The following is a 10412-nucleotide window of genomic DNA, read 5'->3' as shown; positions in this document are numbered from 1 at the left end:
GCCAGGGATATTAGGCCCAGGGATATCAGGGCCAGGGATATTAGGGCCAGGGATATTAGGGCCAGGGATATTAGGGCCAGGGATATTAGGGCCAGGGATATTAGGGCCAGGGATATTAGGGCCAGGGATATTAGGGCCAGGGATGTTAGGGCCAGGGATATTAGGGCCAGGGATATTAGGGCCAGGGATATTAGGGCCAGAGATATTAGGGCCAGGGATATCAGGGCCAGGGATATTAGGGCCAGTGTTATTAGGGCCAGGGTTATTAAGGCCAGGGATATTAGGGCCAGGGATATTAGGGCCAGGGATATTAGGGCCAGGGATATTAGGGCCAGGGATATTAGGGCCAGGGATATTAGGGCCAGGGATATTAGGGCCAGGGATTTTAGGGCAAGGGATATTAGGGCCAGGGATATTAGGGCCAGGGACATTAGTGCCAGGGATATTAGGGCCGGGGATATTAGGTCCAGGGATATTAGGGCCAGGGATATTAGGTCCAGGGATATTAGGGCCAGGGATATTAGGGCCATGGATATTAGGGCCAGGGATATTAGGGCCAGGGATATTAGGCCAGGGATATTAGGGCCAGGGATATTAGGGCCAGCGATATTAGGGCCAGGGATATTAGGGCCAGGGATATTAGGGCCAGGGATATTAGGGCCAGGGTTATTAGGGCCTGGGATATTAGGGCCAGGGATATTAGGGCCAGGGATATTAGGGCCTGGGATATTAGAGCCAGGGATATTAGGGCCAGGGATATTAGGGCCAGGGATATTAGGGCCAGGGATATTAGGGCCAGGGATATTAGGGCTAGGGATATTAGGGTCAGGGATTTTAGGGCCAGGGATATTAGGGCCAGGGATATTAGGGCCAGGGATATTAGGGCCAGGGATATTAGGGCCAGGGATATTAGGGCCAGGGATATTAGGGCCAGGGATATTAGGCCCAGGGATATCAGGGCCAGGGATATTAGGGCCAGGGATATTAGGGCCAGGGATATTAGGGCCAGGGATATTAGGCCCAGGGATATTAGGGCCAGGGATATTAGGGCTAGGGATATTAGGGCCAGGGATGTTAGGGCCAGGGATATTAGGGCCAGGGATATTAGGGCCAGGGATATTAGGGCCAGGGATATTAGGGCCAGGGATTTTAGGGCAAGCGATATTCGGGCCAGGGATATTAGGGCCAGGGATTTTAGAGCCAGGGATATTAGGGCCAGGGATAATAGGGCCAGGGATATTAGGGCCAGGGATATTAGGGCCAGGGATATTAGGGCCAGGGATATCAGGGCCAGGGATATCAGGGCCAGGGATATTAGGGCCAGGGATATTAGGGCCAGGGATATTAGGGCCAGGGATATTAGGGCCAGGGATATTAGGGCCAGGGATATTAGGGCCAGCGTTATTAGGGCCAGGAATATTAGGGCCAGGGATATTATGGCCAGGGATATTAGGGCCAGGGATATTAGGGCCAGGGATATTAGGGCCAGGGATATTAGGGCCAGGGATATTAGGGCCAGGGATATTAGGGCCAGGGATGTTATGGCCACAGATATTAGGGCCAGGGATATTAGGGCCAGGGATATTAGGGCCAGGGATATAAGGGCCAGGGATATTAGGGCCAGGGATATTAGGGCCAGGGATATAAGGGCCAGGGATATTAGGGCCAGGCATATTATGGCCAGGGATATTAGGGCCAGGGATATTAGGGCCAGGGATATTAGGGCCAGGGATATTAGGGCCAGGGATATTAGGGCCAGGGATATTAGGGCCAGGGATATTAGGTCCAGGACTATTAGGGCCAGGGATATTAGGGCCAGGGATATTAGGGCCAGGGATATTAGGGCCAGGGATATTAGGGCCAGGGATAATAGGGCCAGGGATATTAAGGCCAGGGATATTAGGGCCAGCGATATTAGGGACAGGGATATTAGGGCCAGGGATATTAGGGCCAGGGATATTAGAGCCAGGCATATTAGGGCCAGGGATATTAGGGCCAGGGATATGAGGGCCAGGGATATTAGGGTCAGGGATATTAGGGCCTGGGATATTAGGGCCAGGGATATTAGGGCCAGGGATATTAGGGCCAGGGAAATTAGGGCCAGGGATATTAGGGCCAGGGATATTAGGGCCAGGGATTTTAGGGCAAGGGATATTAGGGCCAGGGATATTAGAGCCAGGGATATTAAGGCCAGGGATATTAGGGCCAGGGATATTAGGGCCAGGGATATTAGGGCCAGGGATATTAGGGCCAGGGATATTAGGGCCAGGGATATTAGGGCCAGGGATATTAGGGCCAGGGATATTAGGGCCAGGGATATTAGGTCCAGGACTATTAGGGCCAGGGATATTAGGGCCAGGGATATTAGGGACAGGGATATTAGGGCCAGGGATATTAGGGCCAGGGATAATAGGGCCAGGGATATTAAGGCCAGGGATATTAGGGCCAGCGATATTAGGGCCAGGGATATTAGGGCCAGGGATGTTATGGCCATGGATATTAGGGCCAGGGATATTAGGGCCAGGGATATTAGGGCCAGGGATATAAGGGCCAGGGATATTCGGGCCAGGGATATTAGGGCCAGGGATATAAGGGCCAGGGATATTAGGGCCAGGCATATTATGGCCAGGGATATTAGGTCCAGGGATATTAGGGCAAGGGATATTAGGGCCAGGGATATTAGGGCCAGGGATATTAGGGCCAGGGATATTAGGGCCAGGGATATTAGGGCCAGGGATATTAGGTCCAGGACTATTAGGGCCAGGGATATTAGGGCCAGGGATATTAGGGCCAGGGATATTAGGGCCAGGGATATTAGGGCCAGGGATATTAGGGTCAGGGATATTAGGGCCTGGGATATTAGGGCCAGGGATATTAGGGCCAGGGATATTAGGGCCAGGGATATTAGGGCCAGGGAAATTAGGGCCAGGGATATTAGGGGCAGGGATATTAGGGCCAGGGATTTTAGGGCAAGGGATATTAGGGCCAGGGATATTAGGGCCAGGGATATTAGGGCCAGGGATATTAGGGCCAGAGATATTAGGGCCAGGGATATTAGGGCCAGGGATATTACGGTCAGGGATATTAGGGCCAGGGATATTAGGGCCAGGGATATTAGGGCCAGGGAAATTAGGGCCAGGGATATTAGGGGCAGGGATATTAGGGCCAGGGATTTCAGGGCAAGGGATATTAGGGCCAGGGATATTAGGGCCAGGGATATTAGGGCCAGGGATATTAGGGCCAGAGATATTAGGGCCAGGGATATTAGGGCCAGGGATATTACGGTCAGGGATATTAGGGCCAGGGATATAATGGCCAGGGATATTAGGGCCAGGGATATTAGGTCCACGGATATTACGGCCAGGGATATTAGGGCCAGGGATATTAGGGCCAAAGATATTATGGCCAGGGATATTTAGGCCAGGGATATTAGGGCCAGGGTTATTAGGGCCAGGGTTATTAAGGCCAGGGATATTAGGGCCAGGGATATTAGGGCCAGGGATATTAGGGCCAGGGATATTAGGGCCAGGGATATTAGGGCCAGGGATATTAGGGCCAGGGATATTAGGGCCAGGGATATTAGGGCCAGGGATTTTAGGGCAAGGGATATTAGGGCCAGGGATATTAGGGCCAGGGATATTAGTGCCAGGGATATTAGTGCCAGGGATATTAGGTCCAGGGATATTAGGGCCAGGGATATTAGGTCCAGGGATATTAGGGCCAGGGATATTAGGGCCATGGATATTAGGGAAAGGGATATTAGGGCCAGGGATATTAGTGCCAGGGATATTAGGGCCAGGGATATTAGGGCCAGCGATATTAGGGCCAGGGATATTAGGGCCAGGGATATTAGGGCCAGGGATATTAGAGCCAGGCATATTAGGGCCAGGGATATTAGGGCCAGGTATATTAGGGCCAGGGATATTAGGGCCAGGGATATTAGGGCCTGGGATATTAGGGCCAGGGATATTAGGGCCAGGGATATTAGGGCCAGGGATATTAGGGCCAGGGATATTAGGGCCAGGGATATTAGGCCAGGGATATTAGGTCCACGGATATTACGGCCAGGGATATTAGGGCCAGGGATATTAGGGCCAGAGATATTAGGGCCAGGGATATCAGGGCCAGGGATATTAGGGCCAGGGTTATTAGGGCCAGGGTTATTAAGGCCAGGGATATTAGGGCCAGGGATATTAGGGCCAGGGATATTAGGGCCAGGGATATTAGGGCCAGGGATATTAGGGCCAGGGATATTAGGGCCAGGGATATTAGGGCCAGGGATATTAGGGCCAGGGATTTTAGGGCAAGGGATATTAGGGCCAGGGATATTAGGGCCAGGGACATTAGTGCCAGGGATATTAGGGCCAGGGATATTAGGTCCAGGGATATTAGGGCCAGGGATATTAGGTCCAGGGATATTAGGGCCATGGATATTAGGGCCATGGATATTAGGGCCAGGGATATTAGGGCCAGGGATATTAGGCCAGGGATATTAGGGCCAGGGATATTAGGGCCAGCGATATTAGGGCCAGGGATATTAGGGCCAGGGATATTAGGGCCAGGGATATTAGGGCCAGGGTTATTAGGGCCTGGGATATTAGGGCCAGGGATATTAGGGCCAGGGATATTAGGGCCTGGGATATTAGAGCCAGGGATATTAGGGCCAGGGATATTAGGGCCAGGGATATTAGGGCCAGGGATATTAGGGCCAGGGATATTAGGGCTAGGGATATTAGGGCCAGGGATTTTAGGGCAAGGGATATTAGGGCCAGGGATATTAGGGCCAGGGATATTAGGGCCAGGGATATTAGGGCCAGGGATATTAGGGCCAGGGATATTAGGCCCAGGGATATCAGGGCCAGGGATATTAGGGCCAGGGATATTAGGGCCAGGGATATTAGGGCCAGGGATATTAGGGCCAGGGATATTAGGGCCAGGGATATTAGGGCCAGGGATATTAGGGCCAGGGATGTTAGGGCCAGGGATATTAGGGCCAGGGATATTAGGGCCAGGGATATTAGGGCCAGAGATATTAGGGCCAGGGATATCAGGGCCAGGGATATTAGGGCCAGTGTTATTAGGGCCAGGGTTATTAAGGCCAGGGATATTAGGGCCAGGGATATTAGGGCCAGGGATATTAGGGCCAGGGATATTAGGGCCAGGGATATTAGGGCCAGGGATATTAGGGCCAGGGATATTAGGGCCAGGGATTTTAGGGCAAGGGATATTAGGGCCAGGGATATTAGGGCCAGGGACATTAGTGCCAGGGATATTAGGGCCGGGGATATTAGGTCCAGGGATATTAGGGCCAGGGATATTAGGTCCAGGGATATTAGGGCCAGGGATATTAGGGCCATGGATATTAGGGCCAGGGATATTAGGGCCAGGGATATTAGGCCAGGGATATTAGGGCCAGGGATATTAGGGCCAGCGATATTAGGGCCAGGGATATTAGGGCCAGGGATATTAGGGCCAGGGATATTAGGGCCAGGGTTATTAGGGCCTGGGATATTAGGGCCAGGGATATTAGGGCCAGGGATATTAGGGCCTGGGATATTAGAGCCAGGGATATTAGGGCCAGGGATATTAGGGCCAGGGATATTAGGGCCAGGGATATTAGGGCCAGGGATATTAGGGCTAGGGATATTAGGGCCAGGGATTTTAGGGCCAGGGATATTAGGGCCAGGGATATTAGGGCCAGGGATATTAGGGCCAGGGATATTAGGGCCAGGGATATTAGGGCCAGGGATATTAGGGCCAGGGATATTAGGCCCAGGGATATCAGGGCCAGGGATATTAGGGCCAGGGATATTAGGGCCAGGGATATTAGGGCCAGGGATATTAGGCCCAGGGATATTAGGGCCAGGGATATTAGGGCTAGGGATATTAGGGCCAGGGATGTTAGGGCCAGGGATATTAGGGCCAGGGATATTAGGGCCAGGGATATTAGGGCCAGGGATATTAGGGCCAGGGATTTTAGGGCAAGCGATATTCGGGCCAGGGATATTAGGGCCAGGGATTTTAGAGCCAGGGATATTAGGGCCAGGGATAATAGGGCCAGGGATATTAGGGCCAGGGATATTAGGGCCAGGGATATTAGGGCCAGGGATATCAGGGCCAGGGATATCACGGCCAGGGATATTAGGGCCAGGGATATTAGGGCCAGGGATATTAGGGCCAGGGATATTAGGGCCAGGGATATTAGGGCCAGGGATATTAGGGCCAGCGTTATTAGGGCCAGGAATATTAGGGCCAGGGATATTATGGCCAGGGATATTAGGGCCAGGGATATTAGGGCCAGGGATATTAGGGCCAGGGATATTAGGGCCAGGGATATTAGGGCCAGGGATATTAGGGCCAGGGATGTTATGGCCACAGATATTAGGGCCAGGGATATTAGGGCCAGGGATATTAGGGCCAGGGATATAAGGGCCAGGGATATTAGGGCCAGGGATATTAGGGCCAGGGATATAAGGGCCAGGGATATTAGGGCCAGGCATATTATGGCCAGGGATATTAGGGCCAGGGATATTAGGGCCAGGGATATTAGGGCCAGGGATATTAGGGCCAGGGATATTAGGGCCAGGGATATTAGGGCCAGGGATATTAGGTCCAGGACTATTAGGGCCAGGGATATTAGGGCCAGGGATATTAGGGCCAGGGATATTAGGGCCAGGGATATTAGGGCCAGGGATAATAGGGCCAGGGATATTAAGGCCAGGGATATTAGGGCCAGCGATATTAGGGACAGGGATATTAGGGCCAGGGATATTAGGGCCAGGGATATTAGAGCCAGGCATATTAGGGCCAGGGATATTAGGGCCAGGGATATGAGGGCCAGGGATATTAGGGTCAGGGATATTAGGGCCTGGGATATTAGGGCCAGGGATATTAGGGCCAGGGATATTAGGGCCAGGGAAATTAGGGCCAGGGATATTAGGGCCAGGGATATTAGGGCCAGGGATTTTAGGGCAAGGGATATTAGGGCCAGGGATATTAGAGCCAGGGATATTAAGGCCAGGGATATTAGGGCCAGGGATATTAGGGCCAGGGATATTAGGGCCAGGGATATTAGGGCCAGGGATATTAGGGCCAGGGATATTAGGGCCAGGGATATTAGGGCCAGGGATATTAGGGCCAGGGATATTAGGTCCAGGACTATTAGGGCCAGGGATATTAGGGCCAGGGATATTAGGGACAGGGATATTAGGGCCAGGGATATTAGGGCCAGGGATAATAGGGCCAGGGATATTAAGGCCAGGGATATTAGGGCCAGCGATATTAGGGACAGGGATATTAGGGCCAGGGATATTAGGGCCAGGGATATTAGAGCCAGGCATATTAGGGCCAGGGATATTAGGGCCAGGGATATTAGGGCCAGGGATATTAGGGTCAGGGATATTAGGGCCTGGGATATTAGGGCCAGGGATATTAGGGCCAGGGATATTAGGGCCAGGGATATTAGGGCCAGGGAAATTAGGGCCAGGGATATTAGGGCCAGGGATATTAGGGCCAGGGATTTTAGGGCAAGGGATATTAGGGCCAGGGATATTAGGGCCAGGGATATTAAGGCCAGGGATATTAGGGCCAGAGATATTAGGGCCAGGGATATTATGGCCAGCGATATTAGGGCCAGGGATATTAGGGCCAGGGATATTAGGGCCAGGGATATTAGGGCCAGGGATATTAGGGCCAGGGATATTAGGGCCAGGGATATTAGGGCCAGGAATATTAGGTCCACGGATATTACGGCCAGGGATATTAGGGCCAGGGATATTAGGGCCAAAGATATTAGGGCCAGGGATATTAGGGCCAGGGATATTAGGGCCAGGGTTATTAGGGCCAGGGTTATTAAGGCCAGGGATATTAGGGCCAGGGATATTAGGGCCAGGGATATTATGGCCAGGGATATTAGGGCCAGGGATATTAGGGCCAGGGATATTAGGGCCAGGGATATTAGGGCCAGGGATATTAGGGCCAGGGATTTTAGGGCAAGGGATATTAGGGCCAGGGATATTAGGGCCAGGGATATTAGTGCCAGGGATATTAGGGCCAGGGATATTAGGTCCAGGGATATTAGGGCCAGGGATATTAGGTCCAGGGATATTAGGGCCAGGGATATTAGGGCCATGGATATTAGGGCCAGGGATATTAGGGCCAGGGATATTAGGGCCAGGGATATTAGGGCCAGCGATATTAGGGCCAGGGATATTAGGGCCAGGGATATTAGGGCCAGGGATATTAGAGCCAGGCATATTAGGGCCAGGGATATTAGGGCCAGGTATATTAGGGCCAGGGATATTAGGGCCAGGGATATTAGGGCCTGGGATATTAGGGCCAGGGATATTAGGGCCAGGGATATTAGGGCCAGGGATATTAGGGCCAGGGATATTAGGGCCAGGGATATTAGGGCCAGGGATATTAGGTCCACGGATATTACGGCCAGGGATATTAGGGCCAAAGATATTAGGGCCAGAGATATTAGGGCCAGGGATATTAGGGCCAGGGATATTAGGGCCAGGGTTATTAGGGCCAGGGTTATTAAGGCCAGGGATATTAGGGCCAGGGATATTAGGGCCAGGGATATTAGGGCCAGGGATATTAGGGCCAGGGATATTAGGGCCAGGGATATTAGGGCCAGGGATATTAGGGCCAGGGATATTAGGGCCAGGGATTTTAGGGCAAGGGATATTAGGGCCAGGGATATTAGGGCCAGGGATATTAGGGCCAGGGATATTAGGTCCAGGACTATTAGGGCCAGGGATATTAGGGCCAGGTATATTAGGGCCAGGGATATTAGGGCCAGGGATATTAGGGCCAGGGATATTAGGGCCAGGGATATTAGGGCCAGGGATATTAGGGCCAGGGATATTAGGGCCAGGGATATTAGGGCCAGGGATATTAGGTCCACGGATATTACGGCCAGGGATATTAGGGCCAAAGATATTAGGGCCAGAGATATTAGGGCCAGGGATATTAGGGCCAGGGATATTAGGGCCAGGGTTATTAGGGCCAGGGTTATTAAGGCCAGGGATATTAGGGCCAGGGATATTAGGGCCAGGGATATTAGGGCCAGGGATATTAGGGCCAGGGATATTAGGGCCAGGGATATTAGGGCCAGGGATATTAGGGCCAGGGATATTAGGGCCAGGGATTTTAGGGCAAGGGATATTAGGGCCAGGGATATTAGGGCCAGGGATATTAGGGCCAGGGATATTAGGTCCAGGACTATTAGGGCCAGGGATATTAGGGCCAGGGATATTAGGGACAGGGATATTAGGGCCAGGGATATTAGGGCCAGGGATAATAGGGCCAGGGATATTAAGGCCAGGGATATTAGGGCCAGCGATATTAGGGACAGGGATATTAGGGCCAGGGATATTAGGGCCAGGGATATTAGAGCCAGGCATATTAGGGCCAGGGATATTAGGGCCAGGGATATTAGGGCCAGGGATATTAGGGTCAGGGATATTAGGGCCTGGGATATTAGGGCCAGGGATATTAGGGCCAGGGATATTAGGGCCAGGGATATTAGGGCCAGGGAAATTAGGGCCAGGGATATTAGGGCCAGGGATATTAGGGCCAGGGATTTTAGGGCAAGGGATATTAGGGCCAGGGATATTAGGGCCAGGGATATTAAGGCCAGGGATATTAGGGCCAGGGATATTAGGGCCAGGGATATTATGGCCAGCGATATTAGGGCCAGGGATATTAGGGCCAGGGATATTAGGGCCAGGGATATTCGGGCCAGGGATATTAGGGCCAGGGATATTAGGGCCAGGGATATTAGGGCCAGGGATATTAGGGCCAGGGATATTAGGTCCACGGATATTACGGCCAGGGATATTAGGGCCAGGGATATTAGGGCCAAAGATATTAGGGCCAGGGATATTAGGGCCAGGGATATTAGGGCCAGGGTTATTAGGGCCAGGGTTATTAAGGCCAGGGATATTAGGGCCAGGGATATTAGGGCCAGGGATATTAGGGCCAGGGATATTAGGGCCAGGGATATTAGGGCCAGGGATATTAGGGCCAGAGATATTACGGCCAGGGATTTTAGGGCAAGGGATATTAGGGCCAGGGATATTAGGGCCAGGGATATTAGTGCCAGGGATATTAGGGCCAGGGATATTAGGTCCAGGGATATTAGGGCCAGGGATATTAGGTCCAGGGATATTAGGGCCAGGGATATTAGGGCCATGGATATTAGGGCCAGGGATATTAGGGCCATGGATATTAGGGCCAGGGATATTAGGGCCAGCGATATTAGGGCCAGGGATATTAGGGCCAGGGATATTAGGGCCAGGGATATTAGAGCCAGGCATATTAGGGCCAGGGATATTAGGGCCAGGTATATTAGGGCCAGGGATATTAGGGCCAGGGATATTAGGGCCAGGGATATTAGGGCCAGG

Source organism: Petromyzon marinus, unplaced genomic scaffold, assembly GCF_048934315.1.
Source record: "Petromyzon marinus isolate PM22_M1 ecotype Great Lakes invasive population unplaced genomic scaffold, UKy_Petmar_22M1.pri1.0 PM_G_Scaffold_60, whole genome shotgun sequence".
NCBI lineage: Eukaryota > Metazoa > Chordata > Hyperoartia > Petromyzontiformes > Petromyzontidae > Petromyzon > Petromyzon marinus.
Note: the sequence above shows the minus strand (reverse complement) of the source record.